Source organism: Rhinatrema bivittatum, chromosome 1, assembly GCF_901001135.1.
Source record: "Rhinatrema bivittatum chromosome 1, aRhiBiv1.1, whole genome shotgun sequence".
Lineage (NCBI taxonomy): Eukaryota > Metazoa > Chordata > Amphibia > Gymnophiona > Rhinatrematidae > Rhinatrema > Rhinatrema bivittatum.
This window is the reverse complement of record NC_042615.1, coordinates 839222256-839237416: the sequence shown is the minus strand read 5'-3', so window position 1 is coordinate 839237416 and position 15161 is coordinate 839222256. Positions and strand designations below refer to the sequence as shown.

General features: G+C 49.7%; 1 long non-coding RNA gene across 1 annotated transcript in view; it reads left to right on the top strand.

Moving 5' to 3' along the window:
- Nucleotides 1–9402, top strand: part of LOC115079778 — a 36628-nt gene extending 27226 nt beyond the window's left edge. Inside the window, exon 3 of the long non-coding RNA XR_003853376.1 lies at nucleotides 8293–9402. This is a non-coding gene — a long non-coding RNA (uncharacterized LOC115079778). The remainder of the gene's footprint in view (nucleotides 1–8292) is intronic.
- The last annotated feature ends 5759 nt before the right edge of the window (nucleotides 9403–15161 follow it).

Genomic DNA, 15161 nt, shown 5'->3' with positions numbered 1-15161 from the left:
TAATTACACCGAGCATAACGCGGGTCTTCTGTCACTTTAAAATGTGCCCAGATCGCAGATTTCTTTTGTGATCCTCCTCTCTTTCCCGCCCTGGGGGTGGATGGTGGCACTGGAGTTGAGGTACTACTGGGTGTGGGTGGTGCACCCACTGCACCCGGCGAAGCAATGCCAGCGGGGGCAACAGTCACCCTCTGTCTCCCTTCTGACAGCTCTTCCTCCTCCTCGATATCAGTGGAATGTCTCCCCTGCCGCAGATTTCTGGAGGTGGAGGCTAAAACAGGACTAACTGACAATTCTACCGAAGATTGCTCAGGTATTACATCTTCCGTTTCTGATGAGAATCCCATCCAAGAAGATTCTTCTTCTGAATCAGAAGCTAACAGTGCCAGCGCTACCTTGTCACCGCGAAGTTTTGCAGGACACTTCTGTCCCCTGGCTGCTCTTGGGTGTGTAACTTTTGTCTGGCTAGACTCTGCCTCCTCTTCACTCTCCTCCAAAACTACAGTGCCAGAAACACGTGGTGGCGATTGCAAAGTTTCATGGTCTGATTTCTTTTTTTTTGCCATGGAACTGCCATCCCCTACAAAGACGTTTGATTGCGACAGTTGCCTTTTTACCTGTACTGGTGGTGTTGCGCTGGTGTCTTTTGCGGTGCCTCCGCTGCCATTCCCACTAAGTCGCTTGCATCTCCCTTTCCCTGACATTATGGATTTAATGTCAATGAGTACTAGTGGTAACACTGCCCACTGTCCCACAATAATAATGTTCGGTCAGTTTAAAATAACTAAATTAACAGACCCACTCAAGAAGAATGCTCAGTCTGTTTAAAATAACAAAATGAACGGACCCAGTCAAGGACAATGCGGTTAAGTCTGTTTAAAAATAGCAGATTGAACAGACTCGCTGAAGGGCAATCTTCACTCTGTTTACAATGCCCACTGCCTCACTGCCTGCCTGGCAATGCACGGAATGTGTCTGTCTGTGTGAGTGCAGTGAGTGCACAGAGAACCAGCTTCCTTTTCAGTAGATATGAGGCAGAGTACTGCCAGTGCCAGCCCTGGCACTGCCCACCCAGCACTGAACCAGTCAAGGACAATGCGGTTAAGTCTGTTTAGAAATAGCAGATTGAACAGACTCGCTGAAGGGCAATCTTCACTCTGTTTACAATGCCCACTGCCTCACTGCCTGCCTGGCAATGCACGGAATGTGTCTGTCTGTGTGAGTGCAGTGAGTGCACAGAGAACCAGCTTCCTTTTCAGTAGATATGAGGCAGAGTACTGCCAGTGCCAGCCCTGGCACTGCCCACCCAGCACTGAACCAGTCAAGGACAATGCGGTTAAGTCTGTTTAGAAATAGCAGATTGAACAGACTCGCTGAAGGGCAATCTTCACTCTGTTTACAAGGCCCACTGCCTCACTGCCAGCCTGGCAATGCACGGAATGTGTCTGTCTGTGTGAGTGCAGTGAGTGCACAGAGAACCAGCTTCCTTTTCAGTAGATATGAGGCAGAGTACTGCCAGTGCCAGCCCTGGCACTGCCCACGCAGCACTGAACCAGTCAAGGACAATGCGGTTAAGTCTGTTTAAAAATAGCAGATTGAACAGACTCGCTGAAGGGCAATCTTCACTCTGTTTACAATGCCCACTGCCTCACTGCCTGCCTGGCAATGCACGGAATGTGTCTGTCTGTGTGAGTGCAGTGAGTGCACAGAGAACCAGCTTCCTTTTCAGTAGATATGAGGCAGAGTACTGCCAGTGCCAGCCCTGGCACTGCCCACCCAGCACTGAACCAGTCAAGGACAATGCGGTTAAGTCTGTTTAGAAATAGCAGATTGAACAGACTCGCTGAAGGGCAATCTTCACTCTGTTTACAATGCCCACTGCCTCACTGCCTGCCTGGCAATGCACGGAATGTGTCTGTCTGTGTGAGTGCAGTGAGTGCACAGAGAACCAGCTTCCTTTTCAGTAGATATGAGGCAGAGTACTGCCAGTGCCAGCCCTGGCACTGCCCACCCAGCACTGAACCAGTCAAGGACAATGCGGTTAAGTCTGTTTAAAAATAGCAGATTGAACAGACTCGCTGAAGGCCAATCTTCACTCTGTTTACAATGCCCACTGCCTCACTGCCTGCCTGGCAATGCACGGAATGTGTCTGTCTGTGTGAGTGCAGTGAGTGCGCAGAGAACCAGCTTCCTTTTCAGTAGATATGAGGCAGAGTACTGCCAGTGCCAGCCCTGGCACTGCCCACCCAGCACTGAACCACTCAAGGAGAATGCGGTTAAGTCTGTTTAGAAATAGCAAATTAAACAGACTCGCTGAAGGGCAATGTTCACTCTGCTTACAATGCCCACTGCCTCACTGCCTGCCTGGCAATGCACGGAATGTGTCTGTCTGTGTGCACTGCAGTGCACATAGAACTAAAGTAGATATGAAGCAGGGTACTCCCAGCCCTGGAACTGCTGCCCAGTGCCCACCCAGCACTGAACCACTCAAGGAGAATGCTTTTAAGTCTGTTTAGAAATAGCAAATTAAACAGACTCGCTGAAGGGCAATGTTCACTCTGTTTACAATGCCCACTGCCTCACTGCCTGCCTGGCAATGCACGGAATGTGTCTGTCTGTGTGTGTGCAGTGAGTGCACAGAGAACAAGCTTCCTTTTCAGTAGATATGAGGCAGAGTACTGCCAGTGCCAGCCCTGGCACTGCCCACCCAGCACTGAACCAGTCAAGGACAATGCGGTTAAGTCTGTTTAAAAATAGCAGATTGAACAGACTCGCTGAAGGCCAATCTTCACTCTGTTTACAATGCCCACTGCCTCACTGCCTGCCTGGCAATGCACGGAATGTGTCTGTCTGTGTGTGTGCAGTGAGTGCGCAGAGAACCAGCTTCCTTTTCAGTAGATATGAGGCAGAGTACTGCCAGTGCCAGCCCTGGCACTGCCCACCCAGCACTGAACCAGTCAAGGAGAATGCGGTTAAGTCTGTTTAGAAATAGCAGATTAAACAGACTCGCTGAAGGGCAATGTTCACTCTGCTTACAATGCCCACTGCCTCACTGCCTGCCTGGCAATGCACGGAATGTGTCTGTCTGTGTGCACTGCAGTGCACATAGAACTAAAGTAGATATGAAGCAGGGTACTCCCAGCCCTGGAACTGCTGCCCAGTGCCCACCCAGCACTGAACCACTCAAGGAGAATGCTTTTAAGTCTGTTTAGAAATAGCAAATTAAACAGACTCGCTGAAGGGCAATGTTCACTCTGTTTACATTGCCCACTGCCTCACTGCCTGCCTGGCAATGCACGGAATGTGTCTGTCTGTGTGTGTGCAGTGAGTGCACAGAGAACAAGCTTCCTTTTCAGTAGATATGAGGCAGAGTACTGCCAGTGCCAGCCCTGGCACTGCCCACCCAGCACTGAACCAGTCAAGGACAATGCTGTTAAGTCTGTTTAAAAATAGCAGATTGAACAGACTCGCTGAAGGCCAATCTTCACTCTGTTTACAATGCCCACTGCCTCACTGCCTGCCTGGCAATGCACGGAATGTGTCTGTCTGTGTGTGTGCAGTGAGTGCGCAGAGAACCAGCTTCCTTTTCAGTAGATATGAGGCAGAGTACTGCCAGTGCCAGCCCTGGCACTGCCCACCCAGCACTGAACCAGTCAAGGACAATGCGGTTAAGTCTGTTTAAAAATAGCAGATTGAACAGACTCGCTGAAGGCCAATCTTCACTCTGTTTACAATGCCCACTGCCTCACTGCCTGCCTGGCAATGCACGGAATGTGTCTGTCTGTGTGCACTGCAGTGCACATAGAACTAAAGTAGATATGAAGCAGGGTACTCCCAGCCCTGGAACTGCTGCCCAGTGCCCACCCAGCACTGAACCACTCAAGGAGAATGCTTTTAAGTCTGTTTAGAAATAGCAAATTAAACAGACTCGCTGAAGGGCAATGTTCACTCTGTTTACAATGCCCACTGCCTCACTGCCTGCCTGGCAATGCACGGAATGTGTCTGTCTGTGTGTGTGCAGTGAGTGCACAGAGAACAAGCTTCCTTTTCAGTAGATATGAGGCAGAGTACTGCCAGTGCCAGCCCTGGCACTGCCCACCCAGCACTGAACCACTCAAGGAGAATGCTTTTAAGTCTGTTTAGAAATAGCAAATTGAACAGACTCGCTGAAGGGCAATGTTCACTCTGTTTACAATGCCCACTGCCTCACTGCCTGCCTGGCAATGCACGGAATGTGTCTGTCTGTGTGTGTGCAGTGAGTGCACAGAGAACAAGCTTCCTTTTCAGTAGATATGAGGCAGAGTACTGCCAGTGCCAGCCCTGGCACTGCCCACCCAGCACTGAACCACTCAAGGAGAATGCTTTTAAGTCTGTTTAGAAATAGCAAATTGAACAGACTCGCTGAAGGGCAATGTTCACTCTCTTTACAATGCCCACTGCCTCACTGCCTGCCTGGCAATGCACGGAATGTGTCTGTCTGTGTGTGTGCAGTGAGTGCACAGAGAACAAGCTTCCTTTTCAGTAGATATGAGGCAGAGTACTGCCAGTGCCAGCCCTGGCACTGCCCACCCAGCACTGAACCACTCAAGGAGAATGCTTTTAAGTCTGTTTAGAAATAGCAAATTGAACAGACTCGCTGAAGGGCAATGTTCACTCTCTTTACAATGCCCACTGCCTCACTGCCTGCCTGGCAATGCACGGAATGTGTCTGTCTGTGTGTGTGCAGTGAGTGCACAGAGAACAAGCTTCCTTTTCAGTAGATATGAGGCAGAGAACTGCCTGTGCCAGCCCTGGCACTGCCCACCCAGCACTGAACCACTCAAGGAGAATGCTTTTAAGTCTGTTTAAAAATAGCAAATGTAACAGACTCGCTGAAGGGCAATGTTCACTCTGTTTACAATGCCCACTGCCTGCCTGGCAATGCACGGAATGTGTCTGTCTGTGTGCACTGCAGTGCACATAGAACTAAAGTAGATATGAGGCAGGGTACTCCCAGCACTGGAACTGCTGCCCACCCAGCACTGAACCACTGAAGGAGAATGTGTTCACTCTGTTTACAATGCCCACTGCCTCACTGCCTGCCTGGCAATGCACGGAATGTGTCTGTCTGTGTGCACTGCAGTGCACATAGAACTAAAGTAGATATGAGGAAGGGTACTCCCAGCCCTGGAACTGCTGCCCAGTGCCCACCCAGCACTGAACCACTCAAGGAGAATGCTTTTAAGTCTGTTTAAAAATAGCAAATGTAACAGACTCGCTGAAGGGCAATGTTCACTCTGTTTACAATGCCCACTGCCTCACTGCCTGCCTGGCAATGCACGGAATGTGTCTGTCTGTGTGCACTGCAGTGCACATAGAACTAAAGTAGATATGAGGCAGAGTACTCCCAGCCCTGGAACTGCTGCCCACCCAGCACTGAACCACTCAAGGAGAATGCTTTTAAGTCTGTTTAAAAATAGCAAATATGAGGCAGAGTACTGCCAGCCCTGCCTGGCACTGCCCAGGATAAAATGTACAGACTCACTCAATAAGAATGTTCTTTTTTTTTTTTCCCTAACAAAGAATCTGTTCTGTGTTGTCTATCAAATCTGGTTCTGTTCTGTGTTGTCTATCAAATCGGGTTCTGCTATCTTCTCTGCCTCAGCCTGCCTAAGCCCACCCTGCACGATCCCGATCCCACCTCCCCACTGAATCGCTGACAATGTCCGTCAGTCCTCGTGCTGCTGCTGCTTTTATAGTGCTGCTGGCTCGTCAGGAAATCCTCAGAGAAGCACGGAATGACAGCGCGATTCGCTGCATTCTGTGCTTCTCTGAAAAGGTGAACGCAGATTCGCTGCGTTCCGGTATCCATGCCGACCTGTCCCACCCTTTCCTGTGAGTCACTGAGACTCACAGGACAGGGTCAGACAGGTTGGCATGGTTACCGCAGGGGCGCCGCCATTTTCAGGTAATCCGGGGCTCCGAGCTCGAGTCGCAGGTAATGGCGGTGAGAAAGCGCGCGCATGGCGATTCGCCGTATCCGACATATCTATGTTCATTTATGTCGGAAATCTGCTCGTATACGCCCCATCTTTTTTTTAAGTTAAAAAAAAATATTGAGTTGCGTTTTCCATATGCGGTCAATCCGAATGCACATCCCTATCTGGTAGTGAAGTCAGCTCTGGGGTTGGATTCCAATTACAAACAGAATGAATACCTGCGTAGGTTAATACACAAGTGCAGGAACATAGCAGCACACTTCCACAGAAGTGTCAAGGCGGGGCAGGTTCTCCAAAAAAAGCAGACTGATTTGGATATGCCTCACAAGCGTCTCATTCAAGACATTGCCACCTGGTGGAATTCCACCTTTATGATGCTGGAGAGGTTAGTGGAGCTGCAGACACCTCTTCATGAACTTTCTGGTACAATGGACATAGGTGTGCAGAATCCCCTAGGGCATCATGATTGGTTAGTCATGAGTCAGCTGGTAAAAATCCTGCAGCCCTTCAAGGATGTCACGGAGGAGCTGAGTTCCAGAAGTGCCACCTTGGCTGACATCATCCCTATAGTTAATTTCCTGGATGAACATTTGGAGGCCTTTAAACAGGAAGACGGAATGACAGTTGAGGTGTTGGATTGTCTGGATGTTTTGCAGCAGCAGGTGAAAGAGAGATTAACGCCTTTAACAGAAGACCGCACATACATGCTCGCCTCTGTCTGTGATCCCCGTGTGAAAGGGAAACTCGCCCTACAGTAAGATTGTCTCTTATTGGTGAAGGACCTGCTGTTAGCAAATGTCCGTGAACAGGAGCGCCATAGGCAGAGATAGATTAGGCTTCAAGCAGAGGTGGAAACAGTGGGCACTTCATAGAGTTGTGCTGCTAGCCCAAGCAGGAGCAGCTCTGTGTCAGCGACAGATAGTACCTCCTCCTCCACATCAGAAAGCCCAAGGCATGTTGCCCATAAAGATTCATCTTTTGTGCAACGGGCGAGAGAGAAAGCAGCTGGCATGAGTGACTCTGAGCCCACCCAAGCAAAGGAGACACCAGCACAGCTGTCAGTGACACGGTATCTCTCAGAGCCGATAGAGAACATGCAGACAGATCCGCTGGCATATTGGGCACACAAGTCCACTGTCTGGCCACACCTAGCCAAAGTGTCTCAGTGATATCTTTCATGTCCACCAACCAGTGTGCCCAGTGAACTTTTTTCAATGACAGGGGATATCATGAGCCCTCACTGCTCAAGGCTGGCACCAGAGTTGATGGAAATGCTAGTGTTTTTGAAACTAAACCTGCCTTTGCTTGGGTTTCCAAATTTTCCCTGTGAATGGCAAGATGAATAAAAGCAATTGAAAGCCTTGCAGCAGCTCCAACTGTCTCCTATGCTCCAGATAATAAAAGCACTGCAGCACATGTACCTGACCTGAAACGCTGTGCCTGACCATCCACTGCCCAAGCCGTACGTCCCTACAAGGGCCTGACCTCAAACGCTGTGTCTGACGTCAACTGTCCAGGCCTTATTTTCCTACAAGTGTTTGACCTCCATTGCTGTGCCTGTCCATCTGGGCCATATGTCCCTAGGTGGGATTGACCTCTGTCCTCTATTGCTGTGCCTGTCCGTCCAGGCCTTTATTGATAATAAAACCCCAATTCTGCAGCCAGAAATAGGCTGGAAATCCTTCCCCCATTGACTTTAATGGGAACGGAAAAGAATAACGTATCAACGTATCGGAGCGCCATACGGACGAATGCAACGGAAATGCTCCCCGACGAATACGTATCATGAATGCAATGAAACTTTTCCAGCTGCACATCCCTAATAATTTGTGACTCATTGGCTGGGTCTATGTGTGAGGTGTATAATTTATGATTCAGGGATTGGGTCTATGTGTGAGGGGTATAATGTGTGACTCAGTGGCTGGGTCTATGTGTGAGGGGTATAATTTGTGACTCAGTGGCTGGGTCTATGTGTGTGGTGTATAATGTGTGACTCAGTGGCTGGGTCTATGTGTGAGGGGTATAATTTGTGACTCAGTGGCTGGGTCTATGTGTGAGGTGTATAATTTGTGACTCAGTGACTGGGTCTATGTGTGAGGTGAATAATTTGTGACTCAGTGACTGCATCTTTGTGTTGGGTATAAAATGTGTCACTCTCAGTGATTGGGTGTATATGAGTGGTATTTATTTTGTGACTGTGTCTGGAGATTGTGTGATTCAGTGACTGCCTCTGTGTGTTGGGTGTATTTTGTGTAGCTGTGAGTGGCTGGTTTTGTATATAATTTAGTGAATGGAGCTGTTTTTTCTTTTCTAGTGTACTAACGCTGTTGCCCTCTCCTGGATCCTTTTGAATGAGATGTCTGACCAAGAACTTCAGAACTTCCTTTCTTTCTTCCCCATTTAAATAGAAGATTTCTAATTATGAAAATTTGGGAAGTAATTGAACTGTGATATTATGTTTATAAGATCAGTTATCTCTGTCTTTCTCTCACTAAGTGCTACACTGTCACTGCCTAAGAATGAGGTACATGTGGGCTCTGTCTCTCCCGTGTTCTCTCATTTTGCAGGAATTACATATCTTTGGTTGCAATAAAGTTACTGAGATTTCATGTATCTGACTCTTGCTGTATGTCTCACAGTGTATAATGAGATATTATTACTTGCAACAAAGTTACTGCAGTCTCCGCTGTGTGCATTTCTGTCTCTTGCTGTATGTCTCAGTGTATAATGAGATATTATTACTTGCAACAAAGTTACTGCAGTCTCCGCTGTGTGCATTTCTGTCTCTTGCTGTATGTCTGACAGTGTATAATTACTCCTGAGGGAATTCTGCAGAAAAACTGAAAATTCTGCAAACTTTATATTGGTCAAAATGACAGTCTTTAAGTCATCACTTAATAAACACAACCAGAGAGGGGGAAAGGATCCAATCCAAATATCCACAGAATTAAAGGTGAACAAATGACAATATCATAAGCAAGAGCTCTAAAAGTTTTAATCTGCTGTCTCTCGCCACGCAATGGGCCGCAGGCAGTTTTCAGCCTTTAGAGCAATTTTTCATTTAATCATTTGTCACTTGTTTCTATTTACCAAACAACCTATACTTTATTTTACCCAGAATTTTCACATATATTTTAAAGGTAAACGCATCTTTACACAAAATGTCTCACCAACTATTACCAATTAAAATGGGATTACTTAGCCAGAAAGTTAGATCTCTTAAACCACCAAGCTGGATTATTAAGCAGTTTTGAATAATCCAGCTTGGTGTTCAGTTTCCTGCTCTATTGATTCTTCGTTCTCTAAGTCTCTCTCCGGTTAACAGCTACCAATTCTTCCACCTATTTTCATCCACTATTTTCCCTGTTCTATGTAACCCCCAGTTCTATGTAATGCTTGTTGCAATAATTGTGTTCTACTGTAAACCAATATGATATGTCTCTTGCCACATGAATGTCGGTATAAAAAAGTTCCAAATAAATAATTTTGAGAGGTGGTGGCTTCTATTTTGTGTGAGTCTTTCAGGAATTACATTTTAAATTATTACAGAAAAAAAGTTATTAATTAACGTTGCAGAATTTTAAATATTTTGAGCAGAATTTCCCAGGAAAATTCACTAAGTGTTTCTTCCACATACACACACCCTCACACAGGCTCCCTCACTCTCTCACACATCCCCCTCATACAGGGCCCTATCTCTTGCATACACACCCACACAAGCTCCCTTTCTCTCTCACACATACATCTTCACACAGAACATAAGAAATTGCCATGCTGGGTCAGACCAAGGGTCCATCAAGCCCAGCATCCTATTTCCAACAGAGGCCAAACCAGGCCACAAAAACCTGGCAATTACCCAAACACTAAGTAGATCCCATGCTACTGATGCAATTAATAGCAGTGGCTATTCCCTAAGTAAACTTGATTAATAGCAGTTAATGGACTTCTCCTCCAAGAACTTATTCAAACCTTTTATAAAACTAACTGCACTAACCACACACCCTAGCAACAAATTACAGAGCTTAATTGTGGATTGAATGAAAAAGAACTTTCTCTGATTAGTTTTAAATGTGCTACATTCAAACTTCACGGAGTGCCCCCTAGTTCTCCTATTATCCAAAAGAGTAAATAAGTGACTTTTCATGATCTTAAACACCTCTATCATATCCCCCCTCAGCTGTCTCTTCTCTAAGCTGAAAAGTCCTAACCTCTTCAGCCTTTCCTCATAGGGGAGCTGTTCCATTCCCCTTATCATTTTGGTTGCCCTTCTCTGTACCTTCTCCATCGCAATTATATCTTTTTTGAGATGTGGTGACCAGAATTGTACACAGTATTCAAGGTGTGGTCTCACCATGGAGCAATACAGAGGCATTATGACATTTTCTGTTTTATTCATCATTCCTTTTCTAATAATTCCCAACATTCTGTTTGCTTTTTTGACTGCCGCAGCACACTGAACCGAAGATTTCAATGTGTTATCCACTATGACGCCTAGATACCTTCTTGGGTTGTAGCACCTAATATGGAACCCAACGTTGTGTAATTATAGCATGGGTTATTTTTCCCTATATTCATCACCTTGCACTTATCCACATTAAATTTCATCTGCCATTTGGATGCCCAATTTTCCATTCTCACAAGGTCTTCCTGCAATTTATCACAATCTGCTTGTGATTTAACTACTCTGAACAATTTTGTATCATCTGCAAATTTGATTATCTCACTCGTAGTATTTCTTTCCAGATCATTTATAAATATATTAAAAAGTAAGGGTCCCAATACAGATCCCTGAGGCACTCCACTGTCCACTCCCTTCCACTGAGAAAATTGCCCATTTAATCCTACTCTCTGTTTCCTGTCTTTTAGCCAGTTTGCAATCCACGAAAGGACATCGCCACCTATCCCATTGCCTTTTCTCTGCTCGAGAAAAGGCAATGCGGAGACAGGACCTTCTGTAGTAGAAACGCTGGCGAGTGCCCCGAGGAGCGGAGGCACCAAGACACAATCCAGTAGAGATGCAGTGCTGAGCCAGGTCTCGATGAGTAAAAGCACTGGAGCAAAATCCTCAATGTAGAAGTGCCATGGGAGTCCGGAGAAGCAGAGGGTACTGCAGTAGGGGCTCAAATGAAGAGGCGCTGAGCCAGGCCCCGAGGAGCGGGAAGCACTGAGAGAGAGTCCAGGTGAAGTAGCGCTGAGCCAGGCCCCGAGGAGCAGGAAGCACTGAGAGAGAGTCCAGGTGAAGTAGCGCTGAGCCAGGCCCCGAGGAGTGGGAAGTGCTGAGAGAGAGTCCAGGTGAAGTAGCACTGAGCAAGGCCCTGAGGAGCGGGAAGCACTGAGAGAGAGTTCGGGTGAAGTAGTGCTGAGCCAGGCCCCGAGGAGCGGGAAGCACTGAGAGAGAGTCCAGGTGAAGTAGCGCTGAGCCAGGCCCCGAGGAGCAGGAAGCACTGAGAGAGTCCAGGTGAAGTAGCGCTGAGCCAGGCCCCGAGGAGCGGGAAGCACTGAGAGAGAGTCCAGGTGAAGTAGCACTGAGCCAGGCCCCGAGGAGCGGGAAGCACTGAGAGAGAGTTCGGGTGAAGTAGTGCTGAGCCAGGCCCCGAGGAGCGGGAAGCACTGAGAGAGAGTCCAGGTGAAGTAGCACTGAGCCAGGCCCCGAGGAGCAGGAAGTGCTGAGAGAGAGTCCAGGTGAAGTAGCGCTGAGCCAGACCCCGAGGAGCAGGAAGCACTGAGAGAGAGTCCAGGTGAAACAGCGCTGAGCCAGGCCCCGAGGAGCGGGAAGTGCTGAGAGAGAGTCCAGGTGAAATAGAGCTGAGCCAGGCCCCGAGGAGCAGGAAGCACTGAGAGAGAGTCCAGGTGAGGTAGCGCTGAGCCAGGCCACGAGGAGCGGGAAGCGCTCAGACAGGAACCTGTGTGGAGAAGAGCAGGGAACTGAAGAACAGGAACAGGTCCGTAGGAAAGGAATTGGCACCAATAGGAACCATGAAACTCGTTGTCAAGTCAGTTAGTGGTGGCTGGAGTGAAGGCTTAAATATCTCGGGCCCGTGATGTCATCAGCCGGGGACAATCCTGAAGTTCCCGCTATTGGCCCTTTAAAGGGAAGTCAGATGGCGCAAGGGCGTGCGCGTGCCTAGGGAGGCCCAGGGGCGTTCCAGCTGCCACACGGAGCACAGGGAGGCAGGAGGAACGCGGCGGCAGCGGCTGGCCACCACCGCGAGTGTACCGGGAGTAGTGATCCAAGCATGTCATGATGTGAGTGGAGCCTGCCGCAGGCGGCCATAACACAGAGAGCAACCAACAAGGACACTGGATTTTACAGTCTAGGAAAACAAATAAGCATGGGGGTAACTTGCTGGTGTGGCAGATACTGTTGCGATCCCCCCTGCTGCTGCGCTGCAGGAGGTCTCTTACCTTCCTCCAGAGGCCGCTCTGAAGCCAGGGCCTCGCCTGCGCATCATCCAGGACTTGCTCCAGGGCCTGAGAGGCCTAGCTGCTCCTGAGGCATGCCTGTGGCTTGCAAGCCTCAGCGTTTGGACTTCCTGCTTCCAGCCACGCCCGTTTCTCTAGGGGCTGGTCCGCAGCTCTCTACCCTAGTTATAGGACCAGCGGTGGGCGGTCCTGGCAAGCTCCTCCCAGGGAGTTGCCTTCTACCTCCAGTACTTAAGGACTGTCTGTTCACTTGCACCAGGCCTTCGGATTGGGTTACACAGTTGTCTGTGGCCTCTCCTGATCCAGGTCCTCCGTGGCTCCGACTCCTGCTTGTCGTCAGCCTGCCTTGACTCCGGTCCGTGACTCCGACTCCTGCTTGTCTTCAGCCTGCCTTGACTCCGGTCCGTGACTCCGACTCCTGCTTGTCTTCAGCCTGCCTTGACTCCGGTCCGTGACTCCAACTCCTGCTTGTCGTCAGCCTGCCTTGACTCCGGTCCGTGACTCCGACTCCTGCTTGTCTTCAGCCTGCCTTGACTCCGGTCCGTGACTCTGACTCCTGCTTGTCTTCAGCCTGCCTTGACTCCGGTCCGTGACTCCGACTCCTGCTTGTCTTCGGCCTTCGGATTGTGCATTACAGTTGTCTGTAACCTAGCTGATCCAGGTCCTCCATGTTTCCTGATGTCTGCCTAGACGTGTTTCCTGATGTCTGCCTTGACGTGTGCCTAGTTGTTTGTTCCTGTGCCTGCCAGCTGTAAGGACTTCGGATGTGAGTATCCCAGCATCGGAGTTCCTGTTCGCCTGGGTCTTCCCCGCGCCCTCCTTCTCAGCGTGGTCCGCGACCAGCCTTCCTAGGCTGTGTAGGGCGCGTCTGGGACAGGGTGGTCCGCGACTCAGTCCCACGGGTGGGCTGAGTAGGGCGCCCTGATGGACAGTGCAATGTTCCCGTCCAGCCTTGTCTTCAGTGTCTGCTTCAGCCCTTGTCCGGATGTCTACCTGTCTCTGCCTTGACCTGGTTCCTGAGCCTTCTGTCCTGTTGGGCCCTGGAGTGGCCAACAGGAGGGATTCGTCCCACGGGCTCTTGAGCTTCTGCCAGCCGAGGGGGCTTCGGATGTGAGTATCCCAGCATCGGAGTTCCTGCTCGCCTGGGCCTTTCCTGTGTCTCGCTTCAGCCCTTGACCTGATGTCTCCGTCTTGCTTCAGCCTGCTTCTGCCCCGTCTGATGTCTTCTGTTTAAGGACTCTGTCTGCCCTCGCCTCTGTCCGGCCTGCTGCCCATTGCCATTCCCTGCGGCAGGTCCGAAAGGGCCGGGAACAGTCGGAGGACCGTTCATTAGTCAACTTCCCCGTGTTGGCTACCATGGGCATGCAGGTCCGGCTGAGGGTCGGACTCCCTGCTTCTGTTCCTGCCTGCCTGGCTCACCATGCCTGCTCAGCTCACCTCCCACGGTGTGGCCTTGGGCTCCTCCTGGGGTCCTGCCGTGGCCCAAGGGCTCACCACCCGCCCGAGACGACCGCGCCCGCGCGCGCTCGTAACAGATACTACCCTTAACCAATAAGCCTTCTCATGGGGGTAACTTGCTGGTGTGGCAGAGATACTACCCTTAACCAATAAGCCTTCTCATGGGGGTAACTTGCTGGTGTGGCGGATACTACCCTTAACCAATAAGCCTTCTCATGGGGGTAACTTGCTGGTGTGGCAGATACTACCCTTAACCAATAAGCCTTCTCATGGGGGTAACTTGCTGGTGTGGCGGATACTACCCTTACCCAATAAGCCTTCTCATGGGGGTAACTTGCTGGTGTGGTGGATACTACCCTTAACCAATAAGCCTTCTCATGGGGTAACTTGCTGATGTGGCAGATACTACCCTTAACCAATAAGCCTTCTCATGGGAGTAACTTGCTGGTGCGGCAGATACTACACCTAACCAATAAGCCTTCGCATGGGGGTAACTTGCTGGTGTGGCAGATACTACACCTAACCAATAAGCCTTCTCATGGGGTAACTTGCTGATGTGACAGATACTACCCTTAACCAATAAGCCTTCTCATGGGGGTAACTTGCTGGTGTGGCAGTTACTACCCTTAACCAACATGCCTGATACTTTGGATGCAACTCCAACATTGCTCTCTGACTTAGACAGCAAGCAAAAAGAGCCCTAACTTTGATGATTTGGGAAACTAAGTGTTGCGTCCGTCGGTCTCAGATGGCTTCGACCTCTGTGCCTCACCTTTCTCTCTGCTCTCCCCGCTAGCCTTGGGAAGATGGCCACCGCCGTGTCTGCAAGCCACATCCTCTGGCGTCCCCGGAATGGCTATGGGAAAGCCTCATGCCATGTTTCTCCTGATGGCCTCCTGGGGTGTGTGCGTGCATGCCACCCACGTCTTTATCCACGTCATGGCGGGAACCTCGGGGGGCGTCCCCCTCGAGGATGTCACGCCATCTGGGTATTTAGCCTGCCCTTGTTTGCTAGCTCATCGAGTTAGCAAGGATCGTGAATGGATGGAAAGCCTCCGGTCCGAGCTATTCTGCCACTTCCGTGCTGCCGCTGGAAGCTCTCTCTGCCCTTCGGGGTATTCATCTAACCTGGGTACCCGCTCCTGAGGGGCCCTTTGCTTTCTTTCAGGTGTCTTACTGGGATCTGGTACTCGCTCCTCGCTGGCCTGCTCTCCCTGCCTCGGTGCCTGTAATCCAACTACTTCTGCCTGCTGGGATTTCCACCTATACAGCTACAAACTTAGTGAGTAATCTAACATTGTC